Source organism: Paroedura picta, chromosome 2 (assembly GCF_049243985.1).
Source record: "Paroedura picta isolate Pp20150507F chromosome 2, Ppicta_v3.0, whole genome shotgun sequence".
Lineage (NCBI taxonomy): Eukaryota > Metazoa > Chordata > Lepidosauria > Squamata > Gekkonidae > Paroedura > Paroedura picta.
In genome coordinates this window covers 57,171,086-57,184,764 of record NC_135370.1, presented here as the reverse complement: position 1 = coordinate 57,184,764, position 13,679 = coordinate 57,171,086, and positions in this window count along the sequence as shown.

Here is a 13,679-nt window from a genome sequence, read left to right as displayed (position 1 = left end):
CTGAAGTACTACACACTCTTTGGGGAAGAGTTGGCTGATGCCAGTTATCCCTACACTCTTCTGTCACTATGTTTTGCTTATGTGTTTTGTATCTGAGTGAGTCTGTGTGTTTGTTTGTCATACCTGTGTGTATTTGGGTATGCTGTGCCTGGTGTAGTAATGGAGAAAGAAGATCTACTGCACATCTCTTGCCAGGGCCCACATCATCCTGTAGCCAGCCCCATGAGTCTAAGTCTTGAGGAAATTATTCTGCAGTATCTCCCACAAATATGGGTCACTGACTTCTATAGCACTCAACAAGGAGGCTATTTGTGAATGTCATAAATATTTTAAAAATTTCTCTCAACATGCTTCTGATAAGAAGTTAATTAGCAGTTAATTCTTTTCAGATACCTCTGTTCCAAGTAACACCCTGCTGTCAATATTATCTTGTATCTTTAGCTGTCATCAAACATGCCCTTGCTGTAGTTACAACACCATTTTACTGAAAAACACAACGCACCAAAAGAGATTAATTTTATCTTTGGTTCAGACATTACAGAGGGGTTGCTTGTTAGCCGTATAGTGTCTAAATAACTCAATAGCAAAATATCCAGGCCATAAAAGAGGAAAAGATTGCTTTCCTTAGCTGCTGTGCTGTAAGCATAAACTGTTCTAAACCTCGGTAGATAGCTGTGTTTGTGTCTGATGTAAGTTTAATTTTTTTCAAATGCATTTATGGGCTGTATATTCATTTATGTAATTGATTAAAGGGCATGGGAGACCACAAAAGGTGCTTGCTTACTTTAAAGGATGATTAGAAGAATTGGTTTTTATGCCCTACTTTTCACTACCACAAGGAGCCTCAATCACCTTCCCCTCCTCTCCCCAGAAAATACTAGACTTGCTTCAGCTTCAATAGCATAAGAATTCATCTTGTTTTCCCTATAATACATCCTCAGCCCCATAATGCATGCAACAAAGGCTGAGGGTGGATCCTCAAATCTGTGTTTACATCCCTGCTTCCATCTGACAGGGCTTTGTGCCTTGAACAGTGGGATGAAAAGAAAAATTCAAGAGGTGAAGCTTTCATTGTCACTGAATGTTGCATGCATTGGACACCATATATTTGTTACTTTTTTGTATTTTATACTAGGCTATGTATGAATAACTAGATCACACTTCAGCCTCTTAAGGATGGTGTGTGTATTTATACTTTGGTGCATCTCCCTTGAAAGTATTTGAAAATGAACCCCTAGTCTTTTCACTGGCAGAGGTCTCAAATATTTTAAAGGAATTCCTGTCATATTTGATGCTCATCCATCATGCTTGATGAGTGATGTAGTTGTGCACTGTGAATCTTTATGTTTTGAACTGACAGATACATAGAAAAATACCGCACTTGGTGAACAAATATACAAAATAATCCCTGGATTCCTACTAAGCCAGATTGGTGTAGTGGTTAGGAGTGCGGACTTCTAATCTGGCATGCCAGGTTTGATTCTGCACTTCCCCACATGCAACCAGCTGGGTGACCTTGGGCTCGCCACGGCACTGATAAAACTGTTCTGACCGAGCAGTGATATCAGCGCTCTCTCAGCCTCACCCACCCCACAGGGTGTCTGTTGTGAGGAGAGGAATGGGAAGGCGACTGTAAGCTGCTTTGAGCCTCCTTCGGGTAGGGAAAAGTGGCATATAAGAACCAACTCTTCTTCTTCTAAATGGACTAAGGAACTTTTCAAGAGCTAATTGATTTCTAGTATAAATCAGATCTAAATAGTGGCAGGGAGTGAGGAGACCTCACCAGGAGAAAGAGGAAGGTCCAGACCACATTACTGGCATTGCGCAGGAAGTGACATCATCATGCTGTGATGTCTCTGTGATGTGCTGATATTTGGCCAAAAACTGTATGGTAAAAATGGCTTCTATCATAGAGTTTTTCCAAAATACTCAAGCATCATCCAGTTGTTGCTGGAGTTATGATGTCACTTCCTGTGCAATGCTAGTGACATGGCCTAGGTCTTTCTCCTGGTAAGTCCTCATGCTGGTCAGCTGCTCAGCAGCTGGGGAGTAGGGCCTGGTGGCAAGGGACTCCTGCCTCCATGAGGGGTGGGAGGGTGTCTGGCAATGCTAGACCACAACTATACATTATACTAACCAATTTTAGCCCCTTAATGCTATTTTAACAGCTAATAGACAACCACAATATTTCCTGTTTCCTGGCCCCATGCCAGTGGAATAAAGTAAGGGTAGGAAAGTGCAGACAACTGTATTCTCTGGTTAGTAGAAAGTTTTATTACAGAGTACTCAGGAGGAGGTATCTGCTTCCAGCATATTGTTTCCTTTTTTCACGTTTCTCATTGTGATTATAGTGTACAGAAGTATTATGTGGTTAATGAAAATGTGTGAAGCAGGGGTTGTACTGAGACTTAGGAAGAAGAACCTGCAGAAGGTTTGGTAAGATGGCCACTGAAAGTTCTTTTGGGTCTAAGAAAAAAATGATCCAAGACAGTTTTCCTTTCTTCAGAAGAGGCCAGGGTCAGTCCTTTGGAGAACATCTATGAATGTCATTATAGTAGTAGTTAAATAGCTAAATGCTCAGTTATTCACAACTGAGCAAACTTATGGGAGAGTGGTTTTCATGATAAACTAAAAGTTACAACATCCTTAACCACAGAATGTGTACATTCTGTTATTGTGGGCAATACAACTGTAGAAGTAGTTTCTACTTATGTAAGTCAACTCTACTCTCCCTCCCATTTCCTCAAAAATAAAAATAACGTATCTCTTCCACACCCATTCAAACCATGCCAAGTTATCATCATATGCCAGCTATAAAAGAATATACAAAACAGCATTCCAAACAAGGCAACTACACATTATATTTATGATATAAGACTATGATATACACTCATCACAGGCATATATTCATTGGGCCTTTGTGTGTGATTGCCATCAGCCAACTCTTTATGTTGGGCTTGATTCCAGTTTGCTCATGGTTACTTTTTAATATCTAAGGGTAGAATACTAGACTCTTAACTTAAGGCAAAAAGAGCAGCATAAAACATTGAAAAAGGGGAGGGAACAGGGAGGGAAAGGCTGTTCATTGCACATACGTTAAAGTTGGGTCAAGGTTGTTCTATGAACATTATCAGTCCATAAGCCATTGGTTCAGTGGGGAGTCTCCAGACCTTATGGGTGGGGAACTCCATGGCCATGGTCCCCTTGAGTCAGAGCAATGCACAAATGATTAGTTTGGGTAAGCTCATTAACTGAGGGTAGCCTGATCTCAGAAACTTAAGTAGGGTCAGTCCAGATAAGTACTTGGATGGGAGACCACCAAAGAAGTCCAGGATTGCTATCCAGAGCCATACAATGGTAAACTACCTCTCTTGTTTAGAATACACTGTGGTGTTGCCATAAATCAGTTGCAACTGGGTGGCACTTTTAATGAAAAAAAATCCTTTTATCACAGTGATACTGCCTAGTACTCACCACAGTGAGTCTGTGGGACCTGAGGGATCACCTATTGCCTTATATTCCCCGCAGGGCTTTGTGCTTTGTGGGTATAAATTTGTTTTCAGTCCTGGCCCCAACCTGGTAGAATAGGCTCCCAGAAGAGCTGAGGGCCCTGCAAGAGGTTTCGTGGTTCCACAGACCCTATCTGCCTATAGCGACTTACATTGGACAAATTCAAATGGTTAGCTGTGTTGGTCTGATGACAAGTGCTTGCACTCAAAAGCTCACACCTTGAATAAATCTTTGTTGGTCTTAAAGGTGCTACTGGACTCTGATTTTATTATACATTGGACAAGACTTTAAGATGGAGTTAAACCAATTAAATAGTTCATCCAATGTGATAGCTTAAAACTCCATTCCTATGAACAATTTAAGAATGGGAACCAAAAGTATCAGCCTTTTTAATAAAGTTCTAGTTCAACTGCTGGTAACATTGTGAGTAGGATGTTTGGCACAGTGAATAGGAAATACTCCCTGAAGGAGGCATGACACTTCAAATAGGCATAGCTATGCCTGCCTTTGACTGTGGCACGATGCCAGCTTTGATCCCACTTTCCTTTCTTCAAAGGATCAAAGGTTAATCCGTTCCCCTCCTTTCCCCAGCATGAGTCAGGCTGTTTTCATATTTCATTTGTCATCCTTCTTAATTACCATATGTGATATTGATCAGGCTGGTCTGATGTACATCAAGGGGGCATTGAAAAGAGGATGGCCACAGATGTGGGGAGTTTCTAAATAGCAAGGATTCTCCGGGCATGTGGAAAATGTTTTAATACACAGATTGGTGTAGTGGTTAAGAGCGGCAGCCTCTAATCTGGAGTGGTAGGTTTGATTCCTCACTCCTCCATATGCAGCAAGCTGGGTGACCTTGGGCTAGACACAGTTTTCTTAGAGCCAGTTTCACCAAGCAGTTCTGTCAGCTCTCCCAGTCCCATTTACCTCATATGGTGTTTATTGGGGAAAGAGGAAGGGAGAGTGATCGAAAGCTACTTTGGGACTCCTTTGGATCGAAGAAGAGTTGGTTCTTATATGCTGCTTTTCTCTACCCGAAGGAGTTTCACAATGGCTTACAATCGCCTTCCCTTTCCCCACAACAGACACCCTGTGAGGTGAGTGAGGCTGAGAGATAGTGAGGCTGATAGCAAATAAGGGTCTGCATTTTATCTGACCTGGGACCCCCCTGGACCAGTGCCAACATAATCTGGAAATGGAAATTAGCTCTGCAACTGGACGAGCGGTGCACCGGGCTGGATTCCTAGTGCAGAAAAGGTCATAGTGGGGATAAAGAAGAAGAAGAAGAGTTGGTTCTTATATGCGGCTTTTCTCTACCTGAAGGAGGCTCAAAGCAGCCTACGTTTGCCTTCCCTTTCCTCTCCCCACAACAGACACCCTGTGAGGTGGGTGAGGCTGAGAGAGCCCTGATATCACTGCTCAGTCAGAACAGTTTTATCAGTGCTGTGGCGAGCCCAAGGTCACCCAGCTGGCTGCATGTGGGGGAGCGGGGAATCAAACCCAGCTCGCCAGATTAGAAGGCAGCACTCCTAACCACTATGCCAAGCTGGGTTATAAAACCAAACTGTTCTTCTTCCACCTCTCCACAATGGCCCAGCAAGCAATGGGATAAACAATGCAAACTGACTATCAGGAAAGATGAAGTTACTTTGCATGCTGTGAATTTAATCTCTGAATGGCGATTGGCGATCCTTCACCTGCCAGCCCCTCAAAGCAAAGGTTCACGATTAAATATCATAACCTGAGGCATATAACAAAGGTGAAGTGTCTGAAAAATATGAACATGACAAATTCACATAAAACAGTATAATATACAGAAGATTGGTGAAAACGCAACCAAGCTGCCAGCGGTACATTCAACCTTGGTGAGATAACCTATATGCTAACACATTCTGACTGCCTTTAATGTGCACAGTCTCAAAATGTCCTGAAGACTCAAAGCCCATCCTAGGATGTGAGCAATGTTTACTTTCATTTGATTGGTGAACAATAGGGAGTTATGATCTGTTTCCACCATGAATTTAACACCGTAGAAGTATGGTCTTAATTTGGTGAGAGACCACACAAGGGCCAGCCATTCTTTCACCATCCTTATCCATGGTTCCTCTATATATTTGTGAAACAGCCTGGGGGGGTGGAACATGTCCGGCTGTCCAAGTTGGAATAGGGCCAATCAGGGTGCAATGCTGGCTGCACCCTGATTGGCCCTGCCCCTGAAGCTCTTGCCCTCTGTCCCTGGACTCTAGCTTCTTTGCTTTCAGATGCACCTCAGTGCCTGGAGCCAGCAGCAGGTAAGGGGAGAGGGCCCTGGGCAAAGGGTCATGGTGGAGGGCTTGCTAATGAGGGCCTCTTGGCCTGCTGACTGCCTGCTAAGACTCAGCCTAATTCTTCCATTCCCTTCCCCTGAAAACAAGGTTCTGAGCGTGGTGAACAGCTTCCTGTTCAGCAGCCAGGGCTATTACACAAATGAAGGCACTGGTACACCTTCCAGGATCCAGGACTGCCTCCGGAGCACTGTAGACTCTTGCTATCAATATGGCATGGGAAGGGACTTTCCCATTGTTCCCCCACCCTCCGGTCCCCTCTAGGCCCAGCTTCTTTGTCAGCATTGTATTGTTTTCACCAGTTTTGAGTAATACCAGCAGCTTCTAATTTCTTTATTCTGTCTGTGTTTACAGCTGTGAACCTCTGTCTCTGCCAGTATATTGCCCTCTTCCGCAGGCATGCAAGGTATCCCCACTGAACAGCTTCTGAATTATTTTCAACCTCCCATGCTGACACAACTTTGGCAACTCACCTGTAAGTCTTCTGTGATGCATCACTGAGTTCTGCTTCGTTATTGGCTATCATTACCCCAGAAAATTCCCTGTCCAGATGATACGCATGTTAATATTTGGCGTTTTATATTATTTTCCTGGGCCCCGAAGAGCTACTTTATTGGGAATCTTGAATTTGGAATTCTTTCCACACAAGCAAGTAGAATGATGAGTCTGCTACTGTTAATTTGTTTTAAAGGCTCAGTTCCTGAAAATAATTATAAATGCTCTAGGGCTAACAACCTATAGGTTCTATTTGTTCAAAACCCATTCCGTAGATCAATATAAATCACTACACCATTTTGCTACTCTCCCAGCTATCCCCGGTTTTGGTAGTTCATCATCTCATATTTCTGCTGTGGTTGTCTGCTTTGATAATTATTTTTGCATAAAATTAGTCGTATATTTCATTCCATTCAATAAAAATGCCCCGGAAAAAGGTTTTCTGTAGGTAATCAATAGCAAGCCGACGCCTGACAAGTTGGTGGCTGCAGACTGGAGTGAAACTGATAAATGAATAATCCTTTTGGTCTAGTGTGTTTAATTAAATTATTGAAATCTTGTTATTGTGACCTGTGCTCTTGCATTTTAAAACTCCTGAAGTTTGAAACGTAATTTCTGCCGCTAGATTAGGTTTCTTTGTGGTCAAAAAGTAGACTTTGTACAGGCTCAATTTCCTTTATGCTGCTGCGACTCTCTTAGTCTATTTTATGTATTTATACTCCATAGATTCTGCCATGCTTGTAGCTCTCGTGGTGACTTAAATTAAAGACAGCTAAGCAATGTATGGGCAAAGCAATAAATAACTAAAAGAAGACCAAAGAAGCAAAATGCAATTAAAACCAACAAAGTTTGGTAACTAAACTTAATAAGCAACAACAAGGGGGGGGGAGTGGCAGAATATAGGTGGGTTGGATTTAAGAGTTTGCTTTTACAATTTCGTAGGAAGCTGAGTAAGTCTTCAATCAACAATGAGAGCCAGAATAAAATTAAAACAAAACAACTCAATGAGGCAAGAAGGGTGGGGAATACAAGCACAATACCAACAGTTATTCAATAGCACTCAGTATTTCTTCACACTTGTTTGAAAATGTGTATCATTCCAGGACAAGGAATTCCATCCTCCTAGTTTAGCCCATCGTCCTGTTCCTATTCTCCTTTACGCTGATGACGTAGTTTTACTTTCCAGAAGTGCAGCAGGACTCAAAAGAATGCTAAGGTGGCTTAGTAGATACTGTAAAGAAGAACAACTCCAAGTAAACTACCAAAAAACAAAGGTCATGGTTTTCGGCAAGAAGACACAACCAAAAATTTGGAAACTAAACAACTATAAAATTGAAGAAGTCAGTAGGTTCAAGTACCTGGGAGTTGTATTACAATCTTCATGTGCCAGGACTGTTCACTTTCAATATGCTGCTGAGCAAGCCCAAAGATCAGCTAACAACATTGTCAAATTCTATCGAACCAAAGGAAAATATTTTGTGCCAGCTGCCCTAGAGCTCTACAGAGCCAAGACACTTTCTCAGCTGCTATATGGCTCCTTTTTAGGAGCCCCAACATCTAGTGTGATGTTACTGGAAAGGGTGCAGTCAGCATTTCTAAGGAAGATCATCCAGCTCCCCAAGTGCATTTCAAATGCTAGAGTGAGATTGGAAACAGGTATGCAAAGTGTGGAAGATAAGAGCCAGCTTGGTGTAGTGGTTAGGAGCGCGGACTTCTAATCTGGCATGCCAAGTTTGATTCTGCACTCCCCCACATGCAGCCAGCTGGGTGACCTTGGGCTGGGTGACCTTGGGCTGACCGAGCAGTGATATCAGGGCTCTCTCAGCCTCACCCACCCCACAGGGTGTCTGTTGTGGGGAGAGGAAAGGGAAGGCGACTGTAAGCCGCTTTGAGCCTCCTTCGGGTAGGGAAAGCATATAAGAACCAACTCTTCTTCTTCTTCTTATACATTATCGATCCTCTATTGGCTGAAGCTAACCTGTGACCTGAAGCGATTGTCTGCTTTGATCTTAAGAGACAACTTTCAGTCAATTTGGCTAAAAACTGTGAAGCACAAACTAGCACAGCTTGTCTTTATGGAACAACAGCTAGCCAACTTACACCAAGATCAAGCTAAATCCATAATTAAACAAAGGGCCAAGGACATTAGTTGGCAAAGCAATCTAGCCAAAACACCAGAGTTTCTGTGTCCAGATAGGATCCAATATAAGCTTGTTCCAGCCCCATATCTGTCAGACCTAGAACTTAACACTTATAGAAAGGCCTTCGCCCAAGCGAGATGCTCAGCTCTACCTACAGCTGTGCTGGAGGGGCGTTATTAAAAAAAAACCCTTGCTCAGTGACTCTGTCCTTGTGCCAGCGGATGGATAGTCAGACAAACATGTGCTTCTGTCCTGCCCCATTTATGATGCCATCAGATGTAACTTCATTCAGCCAATTTTGAACACCTACCCAAGATCTTCCCCAAAGGAGAAAGTCAAGATGCTGCTTCAAGACAATGATACGCAAATAACTCTCTGCACAGCTAAATTTTGCACTGCCGCCATTAAATTGCGCACTATGTATGTGGATCAGAAAATTTCTTTCTGATCCAAATTCAAAAGTACAAAGAGCCAATTGTCACTGGCAACTTAAACTATGTTTTAAATATTGAACCTAACATCTTAAAGTTTTTATGTTGTCAGATCTTTTAAAATGTTTATACTATAACTGTTTTCTCTTTTTAATAGTTTTTAATTGCATGTATTAGAATTTTGGCCTGAATGACCGTAAATAAATACTGATTGACTGATAACCCTTCAGTGGGTTGCATTCAATAGTAAAGTGCTGACATGTGTCTGACATTGTTCTAGAACAAGGGTCCCCAACCGCATGCGGCCCCCGACCTCTTTCTGTGCAGCCATCATGCCTGCTTGTCTGCTGCTATCACCCTCAGCCGCCATATACCGAAAGGTTGGAACCCCTCTTCTAAAAGGTTCCCAGTGATGTGTGTGTCAGAATTTTAAAGAGTATAGTAAACGCCAGTGGAATAAAAGTGGTAGGAGCTCCTCATGGTGCAAGCAGGGCTCTTGTAGTAGGCTGGATGTGCCTAGTGCCTAGGAAATGACCTTTGGCTTCCCATGCTTATTGACTTAGAAATACATTATGAGCTACACGCGGATTCCCATATTGTTCAACCTATGCTGGCACCATCATTATAATCATCATTACTGAAACACAAAACAAGCTAGTATCCAAGTTCTACTGACAAAATAACAAAGCATAGCTCTACCTCCAGCCTTACTTAAATTAACAAACCATATGGGTGTCACTTGTGTAGAAGAATATCAGTAACATTGACAGTATCTCATTCTCTCCTTGTTTCCTATTTGTTTTCTAAGAACATGAATGCTGGGATGTGATGTCAGTGTTGACTGAGACTTCGTTTTATTGAACAATTTGTTAGTTTAAAAAGTTAAACCCGTCCTCTGTCTCTGGTGCCTTTCAAACAGAAGCAACAATGCGCTGTTGTCACCTTGCCTCGGCTTCTTTGGTTTATCTGACACCTCTGGGGAACGTGTGGGATCTTGTTACTCAATATAAAACATTTGCCTCTCCTGAGGAGAATCTTCTTCCTGTGATGGATGGAACCTGAGAGGAAGAGACTTGTCAGGCAGACATATGAGAATGTTCTGTTCTCATTAGGAGCTTCATATTCAGATTTAATAGGCCCTGGAAGCTCCAGCTGAAAACCCCTTACGATTATTTTTTTCTCCCTGACAATATGCTCAGATGCTCATGCTACTCTTATTTAGGTTCCTTTCAAATAACCTCCATCTTCTACTTCTGTCCAGTTTGCCTATGCTCACAATTGTTGCACACAGATATTCAAAGGCAGTTGCAAAATAGGCTCGGCTCCCTAGACATGCTAAGAAGAACAATGTGCAGTCACAAATATTGCCATAGTCACAGGGGGAAGAGCAGATGACAATGAGCTAAAAGTGTGCACTTTTTTGTAACAAAAATCCAGCAAAAAGCCCAGGATACTGAAAATTCTTGCACCATATCCAGTAAGAAGTTATATGCAAGTAGAAGTGGACTTCGGTATACTGTATGTATCTGTAGAAGGGTGAGAAGCTACATGTTTAAATGGGTGTTTTGTACATAGTTCTGCTATGCAAAAAACAGCAAATGTATGCGCAGAACTAGAAGAAGAAGAGTTGGTTCTTATATGCTGCTTTTCCCTACCCAAAGGAGGCTCACTGCGGCTTACAGTTGCCTTCCCATTCCCATGTTAGAACTAGAGATCTAACATGTCACAAAGTGTTCTGAAGCCATGGAAAACTTTCACCTCCCCATTCTCTCTCTCTCTCTCCCTCTCTGTAAAACTTGGAAATTTGGGAACAATTAAATATAATACTTATTTTTTTTTATCAAGGCTAAACTTTTTTACTGCAATATGTAATACAGCATTAATAACGTGGTTATTAAAAAAATTAATACTATTTGGTAAAGGTATCTCCTGTGCAAGCACCGAGTCATGTCTGACCCTTGGGGTGATGCCCTCCAGCGTTTTCATGGCTGACTCAATACGGGGTGGTTTGCCAGTGCCTTCCACAGTCATTACCGTTTACCCCCCAGCAAGCTGGGTACTCATTTTACCAACCTTGGAAGGATGGAAGGCTGAGTCAACCTTGAGCCAGCTGCTGGGACTGAACTCCCAACCTCATGGGCAGACAGCTTCAGACAGCATTTCTTCCGCTTACCACTCTGCGCCACAAGAGGCTCTATACTATTTGGTATATTTATGAAATCTAAAAGAATAAATGTGTTAGTTTTCTGTAAGCAGAGTTATGAGTATACTGAATATTAGAGAGAGGGAAAGAGTTGCAAACTGCTGTACCATAGGCTACCTCAATGTGCCTTAGCCATCTGAGAGGTAGGAAGGAAAATGGAAAATAGAAAATGCAAACTTTATAGTAAATAATTGAAAGTGTAGTGTTTGAACACAAACTATTTGTTACTGGATATATCAATAATCAGGTCAGGGGAACCCCATTTTCTGAATAACTGTGGAGAGGGACATATCTCCCTGCCACGAGGAAGGGAGTTTTGCCACTGCCATTTTGGCTTCGGGAAATGGCATGGGAGGCTGAAGCCCCCCCCCTCCCTGGGTTATGTTTCTGGGCCAAATCAGTCCCCAGTATACTCAGGGACTGGTTCTCCAACATCATGTCCAGCAGCTAAAAAGACACCATTTCCCTAACTGAACCTGAGTCACCAATAACATGTAGCTTGGGTTTCCAGAATTCATTTTATAACACTGAAAACTCTGACCTCTTCCATCTATTCCTTTTCAGACTGGCTGGACAGCCATAATAAATTAAACCAAACTAAATCGATCTCTTCAATGTTTTATTAGCACATGCACATTATACATTTTTTTATTTTAAAGGTAAAGTTATCCCCTGTGCAAGCACCGAGTCATGTCTGACCCTTGGGGTGATGCCCTCCAGCATTTTCATGGCAGACTCAATACGGGGTGGTTTGCCAGTGCCGTCCCCAGTCATTACCGTTTACCCCCCAGCAAGCTGGGTACTCATTTTACCGACCTCGGAAGGATGGAAGGCTGAGTCAACCTTGAGCCGGCTGCTGGGACTGAACTCCCAGCCTCATGGGCAAAGCTTTCAGATGGCTGCCTTACCACTCTGCGCCACAAGAGACTCTTTTTTTAATTTTAGAAACAGTCAATTAAAATAAATACATCCTTGAAAATATGTTCATATATTATAACTTTTAAGTGAAGGATTGTTTTGTGTAAAAAACTTCATTCGACATGTGTTGAGTTTTCTCAGAATGCTTAGCAATCATTCCAAGGGAGGGGGGGGGGGAAGAGACATAGGGACCTTCTTCAGTGCTCTACAAAATTTCCAGGTTTTGCTACATGAATTTACTTTATTCATGTGATGAGTGTGTATTTCAACGCTTCTTGTTGGGTTTTTTTGGCTGACTTCTTACCCAACAGTGCAGGTGTTGTGATAAAAATATGGACAATACCACACTGATGCACAATTTAGCTCTAGAATTAAAACTACAGTGTACTTTTCAGCCTTATTTGTCAACAGCTGCAAATGAAATTTACAAAGCTTATAGAACCAATGGAAAAGTTGGAGGGTTGTACCTTTAAGCCACAATGCAATGCAGGCTCAGATGCAATTAAAGTTAACTAAATCTCATAGAGAGCAATGAAATATCTTCTTGTGTTGATTGCACTCAGACTTACAGCAGTATCCTATGCATGTGTATTTAGATGTACCTGAAACTGAGTTAATTGGACTTACTTAGGAAAAAGTTCTATTGTGCTCTGGGATTTACTTCTGAGTAAATGCCGCCTCTGCTGACTGGGTTAACATGGATTCTGATCAGAGTGTTGCCAAGTCCAAATGTGTGTATGCATTGGTGACTATGAATTGTTAACATCCTAAACATACAGGCAGTTATTTGTTTAATTAGCAGAATTGCTATTCTAAATATAAAATTCCATTCTTTAAATGGAAGGCCCCTGTTAAAATTGAAAAGCCTGTATTTAAAAAAAAAAAAACCTTAGATGTGGAGACACGCAGCTTCAGATGGGACAGTGCACTCATTGGCTTCACACTGATTACTTTGGGTTAATTACAATGGATTTAAGTCTCTTAGTGGGTTTGATCTTAGAGTCGAGATGTTTATTTCAACAAGGGGTGTTCCTGTAGAATGTCTTCCTTATGCTCTGCTCAGTAACTCTGAGGCCAAATGGGAAAAATCTTGGGATGGCCTGCAGCAGTGTGGGAAGGAAACTCAGATCATCTTCTTGTGCATGACCTCAGATTTGAAGACGTGGTTAAGTGGAAAGGAGTCATGGAGCTGGCCGGGGAGTCCCCCTACCCCCGATTTGGTAGAAGAACGGCATGCCGCTCCCCACCATCGTGCGGTGGAGGCCCCCTGCCCCCTGTTCCCCCCCTGCTGCTGCCTCCGGGTAGCGTACCGGGCTTTCTAGCCTTGGCGTTTAGTGCATGTGGTATGCCAGGGCAGTCCACTTACGCTGGGGGGGGGGGATTCCCTTCTCCATGCATACACAGGAAGCACTGGGGCATGCTGCCCGGATGCTATGCCTGGCGGCAGCCCGGCATGGCTGCTGCCGTGCGTAATGGGTCATGGTCTCATAAGGTTGTTGTGCCACAAGATGCTGGAGACAAACAGGCCAGTAGGCTTATCTTCAAGCTCTTTTTGGGTAGAGTCAGAGGCATCTGAGCGCCCACCTTTGGAAACAATGCTAGACTATAGATGGATCCTTTGTTTATCTGGTAAAGATGTTTTTATGAAGACAGCTGT